Source organism: Patagioenas fasciata, chromosome 1, assembly GCF_037038585.1.
Source record: "Patagioenas fasciata isolate bPatFas1 chromosome 1, bPatFas1.hap1, whole genome shotgun sequence".
Classification (NCBI taxonomy): domain Eukaryota; kingdom Metazoa; phylum Chordata; class Aves; order Columbiformes; family Columbidae; genus Patagioenas; species Patagioenas fasciata.
Window position 1 is genome coordinate 171,627,499 of NC_092520.1, and position 19,605 is coordinate 171,647,103.

Below are 19,605 nucleotides of genomic sequence, written 5' to 3' on the forward strand. Positions count from 1 at the left end.
GGACCCTGTTCACATTAAGAATCACAACGAGAACAGCTATGGTCCTCCCTACGAATTGTTGTTGTCCACACTTGTACAGATAAGCATTCATCCTGCACATTGACTGTTTCTGTTTAGTTTTCCAGTCTACTATGTTGTTATACATCAAAGCTATAGTTTTATTACTCCAGAATTGTATTTAACTGAAAAATGCCATTAAGTTGCATATCTCCCTAATAACATATTTTACTAACAAAATCAAAGGATATACTGTAATGTGTAATAATTTCATACACAAGAGTAACCATTTGCAACATGCAAAGCATAGTGTTTACTTGGTCATGACCCCAAAGTCCAAGAGGACACTTGAAGAAACAGCTTTGCAGCCTATTGAAAGCATTCTGAAAGACTCTCTATCTGGTCCCCATCCATCACCTCTGTGTAAATATCTTTCTGATGTGCAAACATGGCAAACATCTACCATATGTAATGACTATCACTCTGTAATTAGGATACAAGTAGCATCTTTCAGCATACAAATAGCAATAATTTTTGTGAAACAGGGAAGCACGACACAAGGTGGGTCTTTTAGAATAAGGTCTGAAATTATAGCGCCATTAACATCTATATCAGGCAAGAGTTTCATTTTTCATTGTGTGGAGCAGGGTGAAATTTCAAAATGTCATGGTACAATGGACCTTTTCAGATATTTATTAATGTTAATGGATCAATCATACCTAATCAGCTGGAACTTGCAGTGTCTTTTGCCCGGTGGGAGAGGGCAAATATTAGCCATGTATGGCTACATAATTTAGGGACTAAAACTTGCAATTCATCTTTTTTACTCCAAGTTTTATGGCTAGCACAGACATATTTTGACTTACCAGAGAATGTGCCCTCATTGAAACACCTTCAGTGGTTGATTTACCAGCACTAAAATGGCTGACTATAGGCTGATGCAGCTGGAAAAGAAGCAGGTTTCCAGACAGCACAGGGTAAACACTTTTCCCACTTAAGCTACAAAAGGCATTCCTATTACAGCTCGAGCTACAGCTTCATCTAGGTTGCCAGGCCTATGTACTGTGTTCAGCCTTCTGTGTTCTGAAGTGTCAAAAAAATAGTCTTGTCCCACCAGCTGAAGCCATTTCAGAAAAAAATATCCTGTAGAAGTAAAGCCTGGTCTCACCTCCTTTCTCTTCTTGATGCATGAAGGTTCTAGTGATCTTCTATGCTTCCTAAAGTCATCAGTCATCACACCTGCTAACCTATTCAGAGCAACCTATTCATATCAATTGAACTGTTAATCACCAATGTTCCCACCTGCTGTTTGACATCATGTTGAAACAATGTTTTCAAATCTGTTTTGAAATAATTTGAAAATATTGCTAGCTAGGGGGAAAAGACTTAAGGAATCAGTGAAATTTGATTGTAATTTTGGGAATTTTATTCAGTAGGTATCTCAATATTCACCACAGAAAAATCCCTTAATGTGTCAATGTCTGTCCAGAATATTCTGTAATTGTTCTTAAAGGCACTCTTCAACAAATACAAGTTTCCTAACATCCTAATTTCTAAGAGAGGAGGAGGAATGCCTGCAAAAGTTGACACTTGGTAAAATTAGTTCATTTAAAAAAAAAATAAAGTAATCATGCTGCCTATCCCCTCAATAAACTGTTGCTGACTTTCAGTGTGAGTTTATGTACATGTGAAAATGTTTTTTATAATATGAAACTTAATCTGTCCTTAATAATGGAAAAAGTAATGTCCCATACTAGGATTTTATCATCAGCTATCACTTTATCAATAGCTTCAAAAGTACATAAACAGGCTTTTTGGTTGTCAAATAATAAGTAGAAAGTGAAAAAAAAATACCTTTACATAGTTAAAATATCTTGAAATGCATTTTGCCAGATATACTACAAATGCAAAAAAGATGATCCAGCTATATAGGTATAAAGTCAGTGACTAGCTTAGAGAAAAAAAAAGAGTAAAAAATAGTCTTCTCTCAGGGGTGTAAATAGCAACTAATTATGTAGTAATTTTGAGATATTTCCCCTTTTGATCCTATTCATTATTCATTGTCCTATGAATTTTTCTTTCTAATTTTCCCTATAGTAGTTATTATTCAGTGTATGATTATATTTTATTTTTTCTTTATGTTCACACTTAACTCAGCTTGTCTCTTTTAACTGCTTCCAACTGTCTATGTATTTTTTCAAACCTTTTTTGGTCATTTTGCTCATTCTTTCAAGCTCACATTCCCCCAGCAGATAAGCACATCATTTCCCATTGCAAACTTCCCCACAGCCTTGCCTGCACTCTTCAAACCATTTTTGGAAACATCAGCTCCACAGACATGCGAATAATTTTGCCTTTGAGTACACATAGTCTTTAACCAATAACACTGACAATTTGGGACAAATATAGAATCTAGAATGGCAGCCATGAAATACATTTCACATAGTCCACACCAGAGTCATCAAATAGCAGTATTAGCAACTCAGTATTAACAGATCGTGTCAACTTTGAAGAATTTCAGATTCAAAAAGAAAGAACAGGCTCTGTATGATGCTTCTAATTCCTCAGCTTATCTAGCTGCAAGAAAATGTGAATGGGTATGAATGACCTGAAAGGAATTCACTCTTCCTTGCTGCTCAAAAAAGCAATATCCTCATCAGTGTAGAGGAAATACCACCATATATTACCATACCACACAACTAACAACACTGAGATATTAAAATGTTGGAATACTAAACTGTACCAGAATTATTAGGCACTGATATTACTGTAGCATGACATTCACTACAACATGATTCTTGTTCTTGGTTCTGTACAGTATTCCCAGATTCAGCACTGTTGATCTGCTTTTGCTCCATTGACCTCTTAATACATTTTTCCCTGAAAGCTAGGGAGATACTACCTGCATAGTTATCTTACAGAGGGGATGGATAATGCCTGAAACATACCATTCCCCACAGCCTGCAGTGTTCCCCCCTCTCCCTCACAAATTCTGAAGCCGATAATAACTGTGAGCTGATGTTGTAATGACCCAGAAGAGAGTGAGTGAAAAACAGGAGCCCATATCCTAGGAAAGGAGCCCAGGAGGAGAGTGATATGACAGCATACAAACATCACTAACTTCCACCTTCACCATATGGTAACATTTCCCCATGACCTTAGTTCTCTGACGGGTTGGCTATAGCCCCTGAAACTGTGGATACTCTCTGTTCAAACATTTAATAGAACTGTGATAACTCAAGGCTGCCGTGATTCATTTTTGTTACCAACTTTATCAAGACAGCATCAAGTTACATAGTTCATTACTAATCTGATTATGTTCTTCTAAGATACTAATGCTTATCTACTGTACTGTGTTCCATGAGCCATTTTCCACAATTATATATTGTATCAGAATATCTTGCTACGAGTTCTAAGCATTAAAAAAGGCATAGAAACAGGAGTAACAGTCTAACATTAAGCAAGCAGCATTCCTTTACTTTTATAAGTAGATGCAGCGTCAATGCCTAAGCAATGGAATAGATGGAAGATTTACTAAGGATGTTTTGTTGGACTTCACATTGATTCCTACTGCCACCTCCCCTCTCTCTCTTGAAATCTTTTTTTGTTTCAGCCTATTTTTACTTGTCATTCTTATTTCTCAGATGTTCAGCACACCACTGTTCGTCCTACAGCTTCTAGAGTGACAGCAAAAGTAAAGCTATTTGGGCTGTGCTCCTGTACGACAGCACTTTCCCTTTGGCAAAGAGACGGTAATAAAGAAAGGTTCTCATCAGTGTCACAGTGTTGCTGCCATGGGATCACATGCACCTCTAAAAGTCTGAAGTGGGTTATCTCACCCAAGAGACAAAAACGTGCCGGACTGTAGACGCAAAAGTATTTATGCTCATTTTACTGTTTCTTGGTTATTTTTGTCCTGGTGAAGTTCTACAGCCCTGAAATAAAGAGCATGGTATAGTTTCTCCCATGAAAATGAACAAAAAACCAAACAGAAGCTCTCTCCTTCCTTTCCAATGAACATTTTTTAGTAAGCTTGGAGTATTGATCTTTTTTTTTTTTTTTTCCTTTTCTTTTATACCCCTACAATTATGCAATAGTGATTTATGATTTCTTTTCTTGCTGGTCCACTCTCTAAAGAAAAGTGCCGTTCAAACTTCTCATTTTCAATACTTCACTGTTTTCTGTCAGTGCAAGGAAGTTTAAAACGTAACCTTGCAATGTGAATCCATCAAAATTACTGCCACCTCAAATAAAATGAAATGACAGAACATTCAGAGTACTTATAAAATAATTTCAGATATATTTTTGGAGTCATCTGGGAAAAATGGCACTACGGTATCTAAAAATACTGATTTTAACCCTGAGGCAGAATATCTATCGCAAATGAGAGACTTTTACTTGGAGAACGATTTTGAATTTTTACAGTAACTGTATTGACTAATTCTCAGTCTTTTTGAAGAGAAATGGAGGGAAAAACAGGAAGGAATAACATAAACAGTCTAACTTAGCAGAAGAAATCCTAAGATGAGAAAAGGAAATGTGCGCCATCTGGAAGAGAAGTTTCTAAACATAGATTATTAGGTTATATGGTTCATGATTAAGATCTGGCAAAAGCCTTCTTTTCTCTGGCAGAACAGACAGTATCTTGACTGTTGAATAATATTCATGATACAGCTACAGATCAGAGTATTAGCTTCTAGGGATATGAAGTTCTGGATCCTGTGGGAAGAGACCAATCTCTTGTTTGAGTTGAATACATTTCACAGACAAAGAGGGGGAAGAAGACACAAAAAGGTCTTGCCTATTTACCCTGGATGTTATCAGCTGAGGAAAGCAGTTTGGCAGAGCTCCCTACAGTGGGCTGACATCTTTGGGCCAGCAAGTATCAGTAACAGTTTTATTTCTTTGGTTGAAATGACACAGCTGAGTCTGTCCCATAAATTATCTGAATTCGTAACTTATCAATATCTCTAGTCCAAACTAGAGCAATGAAAAGACTGCTTGAAATGTATTTAAAGTATGTATAAACTAAGGACTAATTTTTATAGTTCTGTTCTGCAGGCAGCTGTCCCTTATTAGTGAAAATATGCAAGATAATCTGAAAAATCTTTTGGGTATCACAGGGGATTTGAGAGTGGTGACACTTGATGAATCATTTTCCCAGGCACTACACCAGAATTTCCTCTACGTGAGGAAAAAAGAAGACTAGAATAAGGAGCAGGTTATATCACGCAGAATAATGTATGAAAGAAGAAAATATTTCCTAATTGCTTATCTTTACATTTTTACCTGAGAAGAAACCTTTTCAGTTATGGCTGGGCAACACAATTCAGCACACTGTAGTCTGGTGACTAGCAGCACCAAGGTCACACCAGAGAGGGTATGTGCCTTGTCCAACACATACAACCTCTTGGCAGAGCGAATTACACCAGAGTGTAATAATGCAGCTATATTGTTTCTTACTAGGTAAGCTCCTGTTGTCTCTTGTAAATACAAAGCTGACTACATCAGGGATTGCAGCTCCCTCTATGATTATGTTCCACATTTAACTACTACCTTGATTAATCAAGGAACAGAAGTATTGAAGTAGGAAAATGCACACATTTTTCGGTCTAATTATTTTATGTTTATAGATTGTTTTTTTTGCAATTACAATGTCAATTATTCCCTTCTACTTTTGAGATCACTCTCAATTCACAAATTTAAAGTATCAAAGATAGTCTCACTATGTTATACATTCTCATCCTCAGATTCCAAATAAGTTACTTATCACAGTGATATTTTCAGTTAAATGAATATCATGTCTTCCTTAATCAGTTTTCATGTGCACAATAAATTATGAGCATAAAGTGGATTAAAAAGGTGCATGTGGAGTAGTTTATTCACCTTGGAGACATTTGGATAAGATCTCTTTCAATACTTAACTATTTTCTTAAATTTCTCAGAGGCTGCAGGATACTCAGGGTCACCTTGCCTTTACAAGGAGAACAAGCAGGCTAGAATTCCCTCAGGTCAGGAACTATCACAAACGAAGAATCTTTTTCTAAAACTAGTGTGAAAAGAGATAAACCACAACTAATGCAATGGCATGGTAGTCCAAAGTTTCCAGCATGCAGGCTGCATGCAGGAATTTTCACATCATACCTCTGATTAAGAATTAGAGGAATTAGTTCCATGAATTATAAGAGATAGTTGGATAGATTAGATAGCATAACTGTTACATAAAATTTGGTGGGAAAAAAAAATTGGGAACATTTCATGAGCAAATTGGTCTCTGTTTGCCTGGTAAGAATGTCAGCAATGTTTTCTGCAGCCAGAATATCGAAGCTTTTTCCCTCTCGAGAAGAAACATTGGAGGTTTCTGATTTACTACGGACCAGCTGGGTGCAGGAGGCACCTTCCTTTGGAAGAATGCAGAAAACTATTTTTCACTGGAGCCCTTGGGCAGCTCATCTAGCAGGGAAGTTAAGAGAATGAAGGTAAAATGAGTTAAAATAGCTAGGAAAGTGGCTTCCAGTATTTGAATGCAGAAGTACACACACTGCAGCTGTGGCATTACAGAGGCAATTAAATGGGTGTTCCATAATCTTCGCTTGACTCACAAGCCGAATGGGATGTACCATTTTAAAATTCTGCCTTCATGCACTACATATGTGAATAAGTGCTGTATAATAATGTTCTATCTCCAGATTAGTGGATACAACATGACTAAGCGTGCTATTTTAATCACCTTTGCAATGATGATAACTCTACTGTAAAACACTTCTGAGAATCTTTAATCTAAGACTAGTCATTTGTCTCCATTTCTTCCTTGTCACAATCCACCCAGATGCTAACGTGACCTTTCTGCTCTTATTTCACTGTGCTGTTTGCCAGAAGATTATTTTTAATCTGTATGTTCCTTCCTAACAAATATGCATTATGTCTCTCTCTTTCTAGAACGAAAAAGAGTGGTTATCTTGATATCAATGTTAATCTATTTAAAGTAGTACAGTGAAGGGGACTGCACATGAAATACTTTTATGTCACTTAATTCTGCCTCTTCTATCTGTTCCTCATTTGTTTTTAGAAAAGGGAGAAAAGAAGCAGACATGGTATTTTTGTGAAAAGCCAGGAATATTGGATAAAGCTGCTCTATTCGTTAAAGGATTGTCAGTGGGATACTATCTCTGCAAAGCCATTCTCTGAGGAAATAACCTTTATATTCCTTTTGTGCTATCAGATTTGTATACTGATAAATAACAATGATCTTTAGCTATTGTCTGAGGATATGAAGCTGATACAAGAAATTGCAAAACTTGCATTCAATTGGTGCCATTTATGTTGCTACATCTTCACTACTTCATTTTTACTTAATATAATAAAATAATGATGATCACAAACTGGTGATCTCAGAGGGCCTCAGGTAAGCCAGCAACATCCTTGCATAAGAATTATGTTAAAGGGGCTTACCCAAAATTCAAATGGAGGGCTGTGTGTTATCTTCTGTTCTTTACAGAAAGTGTAGAAGAGGTGATGGACCAAAACCTCCTATATATCTGAGAGCTCCCATTCTGCTATGCTCCAACAGATGGCAGGGCTTCCAGGAATTTCTAGGGTTTTTCCTGCTGGGATCCTATGTAAGGTATGGTTGTCCCTCTGCGTGAAAAAAAGGCAGAAGAACAAGCCATCATAAAACATAAGGGAGATCCTTGTGTTTATTTGGTTAAATGATTTTACATAGTTAGAGAAGGAGAAAGCTGTAATTATTCTTTTTGGTGGCTAGATAGTGTTGCTGACCTTACAAGCACATCTCCACAAAGGGCAAAATATAAAAGTTTATCTTGTTCTAAAGATAATTTGTTGTCAGAGTGTTACCTGTGCTAAGTAAGTGGTAGAATAGCTCTGGAAAAATAACACACATTTAATCGTGTCTGTTGGTTGTTTAAGACAATAATTTATTTGCTGGGAACAGCTTAATAGTTTTGTGGAGGGTTGCTAAAAGGAGCATCTGCTAACTGCTTGAAATGAAAAACAGGCAATTAAGATACACAAATAGAGAAGGATAGCAGTTTGTGGATATCCTGCCTGTACTCTGACCTCAGTTACCATCCTGTAGTTCCAGAAAAACTCTTCAAAAAGTTAGTAGTTACTTCGAATTAAGAAAACATAACTGAAAGGATTAGTATCTCTATGTTTCGGAGTCACAGTGTTAATTTCTACTTGAGATTATAGAAGCGAATGAAATTGAGTTTAAAATACATCAGCTCCATCGAACATGATATTATTTAAGACACCACTTTACTAATTATCTTGCTGGTAACGGTATCCCTAGAAATGCTACTTGAAGAGAGTCTTTAAGATCATAGGCAGCTAAGATGTATGAATAAATGTTTCTGATGTAGAAAACTTACAGAATGTTGGATTGGGTTGAATGAACGCTATGAAACACTTAAAGCCTGTCATTCCCTCTGGTTAGACCTGTAAATGCTTGGTGTTAGAGAAGTTTTCATTTAAGTTCTTACAGAGCAAGAACAGCCATAGTAGAAATCACAGAGTATTTGCAATTCTTATATGTTTCAAGTGCAAAGAATTTAAGCATATTCTGAATGTTCAATTAGTCCCACTGAAGCCTTTTTAATAAATTTAATTACTTATGGCTAAAGTAAATGATATTAAATGACATTCTGGATGTGACCCTAATGACATCAGGGGTAAGAGTGTATACTAATGAACATATTCTCATGCATAACTTTCTTCTTAAATTATACTGACTGCTACACAACTGTGAGGTACGTAATCAATAGCTTTTGTTTGCTTCTATCTCTTCCATGAAGTTTTAGAGGTAAAGGCCAGGTCAACCAAAATGTAATTAAGTATTTTAATTCCTGCAGGGAGTATATGAACCAGGTGAGCAGGCCAAAAGTGACCAGCTTAATTCAGCATGACGTATCAGCAAAACAGAACAGCTGCCTTGGGGTATTAGTGGCTCAAAGCTTTAAATTTTAATCACTACGTATAATTACTCTGATGTCAGAAATACACTTCTGATTTAGTTATAGAACTTGGAGTAAGAGAAACATACATATTAAAATGTCTTAATGCTAATCTAGAATTAAATATTAGTTCAAGGGCTAGTTACTTTAGTGGTATCAGAACAAGCGTTGCATCCAGACTTTTTGGGCTAGAATTCCATGTCGATTATATGAACTCAGACATGAAGGAACACTAAATGCTTTCCTTAACCACAGCACAAAATACGTAAGACTTGCAAATGACCTTTTCTACCCTCCCTCCTCCCCCCAGTTTTCAAGATCTATATACTCCAGTTACAAAGTCATTTCAAATACAGTATGTCAAAGCATGTTTGAAATGCGCAGTTGATGACATATATATCTACCTGAAGAGAATTTCCAGAAATATTTCCTTGGAAAAATGCTGTCTCTACTGTGGCTGTGTTTGGACACATTTTGAGTATGATTTTGAGTCCCTATTCAGACAAAGGAGTCAAACAGCAGACTACTTCACAGAAAAGGACCTTTTAAAATTGGTATGAGAGAATAAGAACACAGCAAATTTTGAACTTGTAAATGTGACTAGTCATAAAAATGTACAAGTTTTTTTCAACCAGTCCCGGGACAGAAAAACACTATATGACTCATACATCCAATCAAAGCTCTTTAAAACAGCTTAGATGTTGAATTTTAAATATTCACAGTTGTGAACAATATATAGACTAAAACTTACACAGAGAAATTAACTCATGAATACAATTGAGAAAATTATAAGATGTTCATGACAAAATCACATGCAGAAACAGAGCTAAAACTAATTAAATCCATTATTCACTATGAATTATTTGAAACTTCTAGTCATCACCAGTATCAGATACCAAGCTTTGGAAGCAAGAGTAAAAACACTTTAAAGCAAGAATAGTATAATTCATAGCAGCCAACGTTGACACCCTTCCTCATGATTATACTGTTTACATATATTTTTAGGTATAACAGAATACAACCAGTCATTTTTACATAGTCTTTAGTTTTTATTATTTTTTTTTTAAAGCACTCAGCACCATTACAACTGCTGGAAGCATGCTGCGTGATTCACAGTACAAACAGATGAAAATGAACTCTGTGCCAATGAGGTTATTGTAAGATTTTTTTTTTGCTTTAGCTTTCTGACAATTTATTGTAAAAAAAAAAAAAAGTAATTGATTATTTGCACATAATCGATATGCACTATATGTTTGAATAAACAACAGGGTCACAGACTTCTATGCCAACAGATCATGAAGCAGCAAAAGAAAAACTTGTTGAATTTGATAATGTGCAGAAAAAATACTTGTAAACTTTAAAACTGTTAATTTAGCACAAAGCCTTAAATCATAACATAAGCCCAAGCAGATATGCTCCATCAACCCCACAGTATGGCTGAAGACACAGAATCAGTGAAGCGGTCTGGGCATGGATCACTTAACCTCCACTAAAATTGCTTCCTATAGCTGGGTAGTCACAGGAGACAGAAAGAAACCTGGGTGAGAAAAGCTACCTTTGAATTGGAGATATGCTAATATTTCCACATCTAATCAATAACAAATGGTTAATGTGATAGTGCTTTGAGAAGGAGCTCTGAATTTGCCCGAAAGAAATCTGTTTAAGATGTGCTTCAGAGGAAAGGGGAAGTTTTTCAAAAGCCAGGACCTCAGTTTGAACTTTGGTGATGATGGCCCACAGTAGGGCTTTTGAATGTTCTCTTGTATCCAAGAAACTGTGAGGAGACCATTCTCCATCAAGTCCACAGAACACAGTTACGTACAGTTAAAAGGTGGAACAGCTGGATTAGTGGCATTAAATATGATTTATTTACTTCAGTGCTTGCAATTTTTAAATTCACATTCATGATTCAAGTAGATGACTCTGAGGATGGCCTGAGCAACACAGTAATGCAGGAAGAAAAGAAGACATGGTATCAGATCTTGTGCAGGTAGAACCTTTTCGGAGTAAAAGGCAAAGAGAGAGAGACAGAGAGGGCAGTGTATTGCACTGCAAAGATGGTACTTATTAATGGGCTAAATCAATAAGATTGATATTAATTGTTGCAAATAATGAAAACTGATTATCTCTGTAACTCAAGGCTGTCCTGTAGTTCAGTCCCATGATTCACCAATGGACAGAAACAATAACATGAAAATTTGTTAATGGGCTACTTCTCCTCATTCACCCTTATTTCTCTAAAAGAAGACAGGAGGATAATATTAAGGGAATCAGTCTATGGAAATACAGAAATAGTTTCACAGAAAAACTAGTCTTCACTCACCAGCAGCAAAACTGTGATTCCCTTTTCATGTTTTATTACAGTCCTGACAGAACTCAGACAAAAAGAGTGAGACTGTGCTTACCTGTCCTATAGTCAGAGGTGAAAGAGGTTACCAAGAATTAAACGTTCTGGATCTTTTGAAAGACTTTTATTCCCTGAAGAACAGCCACACTATGCTGGATAGACGGTAAACACGCAGGCATATGCCACTTCAGACTGGTACGCTGGCAGAAAAGGACAGTGTGGAGACAAAAGCGGATACCATTCTCTAAAGAGCAGAAACTAAATATATTACAGCAACTTGATTGTCTTAAAATACAGACACCTAAGTTTGTATGATATAAGGAAAGAAATAAGTTGTTTGTTGCTCGTCTTTTTGTTGCTGATGAGAGAAGCCAATAAGGAAGTGTTACAGGAGCTTGGAGGACTTTGCCTTCTGGAGGGTACAGATTCCTGCAGAAGCTTCTCAGAGCTTTTTAGTCTCAAAAAGCAGAATCAGGACACTCATAGAATATCATACATTACAGAAGACTGTTAAGCATGCTATTTCTGCATAATTTATGGGATAACGGGCACTTTGGTTTTAGAGAAAAATCTATTTCTACTTTTGGTTTTGTTTGTTTGTTTGGGTTTTGTTTTGTTTTGTTTGTTGTGTTGTTTTGTTTTGTTTTCCCCTCTAACAGGGACAGAAAGTGTTCTGCTTCTCTGCTAATTCAGATTTCATATACAACTTCTTTGACCAGGGACATTGACAATGCAAGAATATTGACAACTTGGCTACATATTTTGCTTCATTCTTTCATTCTTCAAACAACATATCCTTGGAGATTATTTTCTCTTTCTATCTTACTTTCTTTTGCAGTGTTTCATTTTGCTGTTATTGATCCTTTTTTTTTTTTTCCCCCAGTACTGTTTTGATATGCTGTGCATGGAATCCCCATTGAAATTCAAAGGAGTTCACATCCTATTCTGGCTTACTCTCTTCCCCTTCTTTATTCTCCTGGGCTTTCACAATTCAGGCTATCTTCATGATTCCTTGCATAAAAGAAGACATGGTCCCTCAGTCTTCTGTTCTTCCAAAAGTTCAGTTGCTATGCAGCTGACCTCTCCTCTGGCCTCTTTCTGTTGTTGTATGACCATATGTAATCTCTTCTCACTCTCAGCTGCAACAACTTGAAAAAAAAATGAAAGGTATGAAGGAGTTAGCAGTGATATTGAGTACTGCATTTCTCACCAAGTTTTAGATTTGCGATATGTGAAAAATAAGTTGGCAGTGAAACAATGCTAATTCAGATCCTCTGAGGACCTCAACCTTAATACTGATAAATCACCTCTATGGAAATGCTCCTTTTTAGAGACCAAATACTATAAATCAAAGTACAGCAGCAGATATTGCAAACCTGCACACTCAGTCCTAATCCAGAAGGTCCTGTTTGCACTGGTTAGCATCAGTTATAGAAGATGGGGAAGTCCTCTTGGTCTTTAAAGCTTTAGCTTTCAGTATTAGTAAATTCAGTAAGCAAAAGTCAAACTTACTAATATAGCACAGTGAAAAAATCCTGATAATGTGAAGCAGCCAACTAAGCAATTACAGACTGAAAACTGGATAAGCAGCTATTCCAGTGCCATCATCTAAGCATATTGGTCAATTCATTAATAGTAAATAGCAGATCAGCCACAAATAACTAAGTAGGCTAGTTACTTTCTAGTAAATGGATTTAATGTTTGCTGTTTCTTCTCTGGAATATTCATGTTCTGCAAGGCATGCATCTTTCACAGTAACAATGAGATTTGATTTTCACTTTGGGAGCCAGCATGCTTCTTACATCAAAAGAGCATATTAAAACCCAGCAGCTTCTTAAAGTGAAATGTAAACCCAATAAATGGTCTATAAAGGATATTGTGATTGATTTATTGGGTGGTTCGTACAGACACTAACGAAAAAAAAATATATCATGTCCTGTATGCTGTCTGCTGAAGTTTTGAAATATGGCATCTATTCCCACAAAAAACCACACACCCATAAGAACTGTGACATTAAAAAGTAAAATACCTTTTCTGGTGGCTTCATTTTTTTCAATAGCTCTCTGTTTCACTTCTTATAGTAAGCTCTCCTGCAGGTCCAGAGAGGTGTTTTCCCTTCCAGAACAGGTGTGCTCTTTTTCTTGATCACATTTTGAATGCTTTCTGTAATACCTGCCCTCCCCTCTTTATACAGGAGATTGTTCTTGGATGCTGTTCAATAACATGGTAGGCTCTGCAAATGCAAAAAACTTCACAATCTATTCCAAATCATTTAGGAAGAAGCAGATGTATCACCCTACCACAGAGATTCATTTGTTTTCCAAACTTAGAAAGACAGGGCTTAGTATTCGGTCCCATTACGCCTTATTGCTGTGACCAACTTCTGAATGATACCTGATGAATGTTTGGAACAATCAAAGTGAGAAGTTGTGTGTCTTAATGTTCCTCCAAGATGCAAGAGCCAATGCATCTTCTGGTTGGTTGAGGATTCTAGGAAAACCAGCTTGTATAGCCATTACTGACATGTAAATAGGTCTTTTGGTCAAAACAAAACAATCTCACCTGCCCATAACAATAATACAGGTTGCAGAACCCAGTTAAGTAATTAGAACGAATTCATTGAGCCTCAAGGGGTAAGCATTTGCTCCCTCCTGGCTCAGGAAGGACCCATTGCTGTAAACCACCCAGACACAAGACGAGTCATATTGTCCTGAAACTACTACTGTGGCAGAGGAGAGTAAACGGGGCAGTATGAACAAAAGCTAAAGTCTGGGACTACAGCTCATATTTTCCTGGTGTTCTTCTCTAAGCTCTTCTGGGAAAATAGTCCTTTTTGTGCAGCAGGGAAAGAAAGAATTATAGTTCTCATAAAAACAAATACAGACTCCTGCAAATCTAATTCACCCATTGCACCCAAGAGAAAAAGATCAGAGATCTGGATTTGATATATATATTCAAATATATATATTTTTTTTCTTCCTGTGGAATGGGACTTGTGACTGTGTGCCAGGGCATTTTTTTTTTTCTGCACACGCAGAAAACAGATTACTTGGCTGGGTTGTTCAGAAGTTGTTACAAAAATGCAGTAAAAGAAAATGTGTGAAAGAGAATGAGGTTTAAGGTGGTCTTTCACCTGTCATCTCAGACACCGAGTTCTGCCAACAGAGGAGCTCCCATCAATTTGCGTTATAAAGAAAAGCAAGAGAAGCAGACAAACAACCCAATGAATGAGGCTAAATCACCACTTGCCTTTGGATCAATCAGCAATGCCCTTTAGCGAGCCTGAAGCCTGCAGGGAAAAGCTGCTCACTCCAGAAGGGATACCTCTGTTTATGGCTAAACTCCTCAGTGGAACAGAGCCAGGGAGTAAGCCCAGGCACCACGCTGCTGATCATCCACGTTAATTAACTGATAGCCTTCTCCCTGGGATGGACAATTAGCACTTTCTGAGGCTCAGTTCACAGGGCAGCCTGCTCCGCGGACGGTTCTCATGAGCTAGTTAAGACATGAGCACCTGCTTTTTGGAGGGTAAGAATGAGATTTTTGCTGGACAGATAACAGTCACCTCATGCCATTTAATTTCATAGCCCACAAACAGACCCCAAGCATGTTTAGTTAGCAATCTAACTCAGTCTCTGTATCACTAGCCCTCCCAAAAATCTTCCTTTAAATAATCTCTAACCTTACCAGTACCTGTCTTATCTTGAGTCCATTAGTCGAGAATGGCCTTGACAGCTTTCTAATACCTATACACTGTTTCATCACACACAGAACTTAACTGCTTTCCTCAAATCCTTAAAAAGATCATATGCTCTGATAGTTTGTCAGTGTTCTTAAGGCAGACGAAAATAGGAAGAAAATTCAAGCTTTAAAGTTGTAAATACTACTTGATAGCAAGAAGTGCCGACCAGAAGATTTCCACAAACCCGTTTTATACCCTTAGAATAAAATCTGCAGAAATATCAAACAGGACTACATTTTTTGGATATGTATCAATTTTCTAATTCAGAAATATCTCCACAACTGTAGCATACATGACCTTTTCCTGAGTGAAAGTATTTTGCTTCAGAAATAAGATAAGGTGTTTTCAAAGCTTTTTAGAAGAAACTTCGTGCCCTCTGAATTAACCCCAAATCAAAATCCTTGGAAAACTCAACCTCAAAAAAGCATACAGGTTCTGACTCCTGTGGCTGTTGTCTGCTTCTGTGAGTAAGAACATCTCTTTGCTCAACATATATGATGTACTTGTTGTAGTAGAAACTTGATTACAAGAAGCTCCTGGGTCACTACAAGATGATTATAGGAATGATCAGAAACGTTCTGAAATGCTTCCTGCTCTCCCCTCCAAATCAGCCCAGAGGATCTCCACGCTACTCAGGTTTGGTGACTCACAAAGCTCAGAAGTTTTCTGGCATATTACTCAACTCTCAGTCACTGCTATGATGCAAACATTGCTCTCATCCCCAGCCACTGCAGAACAGATCACTATTCAGAGGTAATGAGGTACTTCTTCATCGAGATGGAGCTCAGTAACACAAATTCTGAATATTTTCTTAACACAATTTTTGTTCCCCATCATATGGTAGCCCTTGAACATTATAAGTCAAAAGCCCCATCTAAAAATAAAGCAACAGTTTAGGAGGATAATTAGTCATGGGAGCTACCTATTTTCTTCCACTGACCTTGGAGAGTACCTACAAAGTAGCAGGAATAATAAACTCATACAGTTACATCAAAGAGTAAAATTAGCAAATAATCTACATCTTCATGAACTTAAATATTACAGTAGCTAACAAACACACACCTTGCTTTTTTAATAAAACCACAAAATTTCATCTAACATAGCTTATAAGCAACCTGATCTAGTTGAAGATGTCCTTGCTCATTGCAGGCAAGTTGGACTAGATGACCTTTGAAGGTCCCTTCCAACCCAAACTGTTCTATGATTCTATGATTTTCTCATCCTTGAAACTGAAAAATAACTAAATGGTAAGAATGTGATATTTTGTGGAAAGTGTCAGCTTTCTACCAGTAAGCATAGTCTGATCAACTTAATATCTAGAAACCTATGACTAAATTTGAAATTAATGTACAGAAATGTAGACAAAACAAACAAGAATGAAATCACCATACTTCATATACATCTCAACTAAAAGGGCTAGACCGTCACACACAAAGAGAAGACAAGTAATAGTCAGGTATCCTAGAAATAACTCTTCAGTAGAAACACACAAAATGTTCCTGTATCATTACCTATATCCTAAAGAGTTTCTCAATAGAAAAAGGTAACCTGCTATATCCATGTGCCAGTGATCCTCAGTAAAGTGATCTCTGTAATACCCAGATTTTGTCAAAAAGGATATAAGCAAATAGCCCACTGCAGCCCAATCTATGAACCTGTCAAAAGGTGTAAACCATGTGAAATCACCAGTTAAAAAATATTGATATATTGTAAACTACGTAAGCAGCAGGTTATTACATTCTGGAGGATTTTAGCAACTAGAGCAAGAAAAGGAGTCACTATGCACCATGTCCTTGTCACATGGCATTCAGCTATCTCTGTTCTTCTGGTAAGATCCCAGAGGACATCCTCTCTGGTGTCCACAGGCTCACGGAGGCCCCGCATGACCATCCTGGGGTCATGTCTGACCACAGTCCCCCCACTGTGCCTCATTCTGACACCCACCCATGGACCGACATCCCAGCCCAGCCTCAGCCTGTCCCTGTCCCCAGGGAGATGCCTGATGCCCAGGGCTGGGGCAGTGGGACAAGCCTGGGCTGCCCTGGGGAGCCCGTGGCACCCCAGCCCCAGTGACCCCCCAGCCCCGTGGGCCCCTGATACTTCTGGAGTCTTGCTAAATCTTGTTGTTCCTCCATCTGTTCCAAGAATCTATTATTTCCTTTTCATCACCCATGGTAAAACATTGTGTTAAATACAAAGTGACTCCATAAAATAGACCATGGGTCTCTGTAGCATGCATTACACGTCAGCTTAGTTCAGCTTTGAAATATTGTGATTTTAAATAACCATGTTTGAGACTTCCATCGCTGTCTTATAGAAAAGTTGAGTCACTTCTGGCTCAGATGCTGCAAGTAGTAGGGAAAGATGCTGCAGTCGCAGCAGAGGGTGTTGTCTCACCCATACCGTCCCACCTGCGAGGCACGTCTGAAGTTCTGCAGCACAGTCAACGTGGCATCAGGCACCCCCAACGCCATTTCTGCTGTACCACGGGATGTGCAAAGGGTTCCTGAGGGAAGCGAGTCACAGGCTGAGACGTACGTAAGCATCAACTAATGGCTGTGACCTCAGCCTGTGCTGACATACCCGGGTAGTGCAGCTACTGACAGCACCGCAGCTGTGATACCACTGATTTCAACAATGGGTACATTTTTAAGATGTCCTCCTGGATAAAACTTGAGATTGAACAATTCAGCTGTAAAGGATAAACCAGTTTCTGCTGGGTAAGCCAGGATGCATTGAGACCTCCGAAATCACACCTTTGCACTGCAGTGCAGACAAGCACAGCCACTCTGTTGATGCAGGACAGCAGGGAAACTCCAGTCTACTTGCTTTTTACCTGATTAAACGGAAATAAAATTAAAATCACCCACAATAATATATGGATATATGTCATTTTTCTTCTACTATAGTGGATAGAAACCCTGATCGTGCATCAGGAAGTCACTGTGCTAAGTATTGTGTAAACAATAAGGTGATCTCTGCTCTGAGGAGTTTACAATATTAATGTAGTAATGTTTACAGAGCGAGCCACAGACGAAGCAGCAGGCTTGAATTTACAGCTGATGTCGAAGTTAGAAAACAATCAAAAAAACTGGGTATCACAGAATGTGAACTTGCTGAAAAACAGAGTAAAAATATCGGAAAGAAATAAGATGATAATGGGTGATGTATCACAATAAACACCTAGATTACTCTTGCCCATACTTTCTATCAACTTTTAAATTTCTTTTTTAAAAGGTACCTATAGTAATAAAGTAAAACACAGTAATAAAACCAGGCTGCCAAATAGTATTTACAACACAAATGAAAGGAGTATTCTGGAGTACACATTAAAATTTAAACTTCTCATCTGCTGCTCGTATGACAGTATTGTGAGAAATACAGAAATTGAATATTTTTGGCACTAATTAAAACTCCCTGTTGAGATCCAAGTTGTTAGAATTTTATAGAAAGTGTTGCTATAGCAAGACAGTAATCAAGATGATTTTTGGTACAACTGAGACAAAAAGAACTGAGAGTAACATGTACATGGTTGTCATTACAGATAGCACAGGAGATTTCTAAGGTGGTTTAATGCATGTATATACATAACGGTACCAGGGTAAAAATCATGCTGAGGGCACAAATGCTCCTATCTTTTCCAGAATACTAGGATACAATGCAATGAGCAGAAAAATAAAGGAAGAAGCCAAAAAGAGTCTTCATTTTTTTCAAGCAGCTCTTCTTAAAAAGTATTCTAAGAAGAACTAGGCTTGAGAGGACTGTAAAGAGGAAAAGTGTAGTTGTTAGGTATCGCTGACCTTTTCTAATAAATTACTAGTACTTAATTGTACCTACTTTATGTTAGCAATTTCATGGCTTCTCTACGTTGGTCTAAGAACATTTAGTACACTGTTAAAAAATGAAATAGCATGAAAATCAAAATGTCTAAGAACATTTAGTAAACTGTTAAAAAATGAAATAGCATGGAAATTAAAAATTACAGTAAAATAGACTATGAAGGGACAATATTCTAAAAAATAGTTGAAAAATATTTTTTTCAGGTTGACAGTGTCCATGTAAGTTCCTAACAGCATCAGCATTGAAATACTTTCTGAGTCTGAAGTGTGGATCTGTAGCCAGAGCAAGAAATTAAATATGCCCAAGAACTTTCCTGGGCATCAAGGGGAAATTGTATGTGTTGCAGTTTCACCCCAGCTAGCAACTAAGATCATAATAGTTGCTTACTCACTCCCTCTACCCCCTAAGCGGGATAGGGGAGAGAACCAAAAGGGATGAGAGAAACTTGTGGGCTGAAATAAAAACAGTTTAATATGACAACAGAATAGTAATAAACTACTACTAAATATAAAATAAAAATAAAATACAAAATAAGCGGTACTCAATGCAATTTCTCACAAACTCCATCTGTGCTGAATGGCCAGTCCTGGAGAGGAGGGCGCCCTGGTCCTGAACAGCCGATCCCAGGGAGACAGAGAAAAGGCAAAAGGTAGAAAGGCCCAAAGGCCAAGTGCAAAATGGCAGAACAGGAAAAGGCTGAACTA

At 37.5% G+C, this 19,605-nt stretch overlaps 1 protein-coding gene across 9 annotated transcripts in view; it reads right to left on the bottom strand.

Moving 5' to 3' along the window:
• ANKS1B (ankyrin repeat and sterile alpha motif domain containing 1B) overlaps window positions 1–19,605 on the bottom strand; it is a 436,612-nt gene that overhangs the window by 120,166 nt on the left and 296,841 nt on the right. Inside the window, exon 1 of one of the 9 annotated variants that reach the window (XM_071800409.1) lies at window positions 7,450–7,468. The exons of the other annotated variants lie outside the window; for them this stretch is intronic. The gene's annotated coding sequence lies outside the window, so the exon portion shown is untranslated. Of the gene's footprint in view, window positions 1–7,449; window positions 7,469–19,605 lie in introns of those variants that run through there. 9 annotated transcript variants of the gene reach the window in all.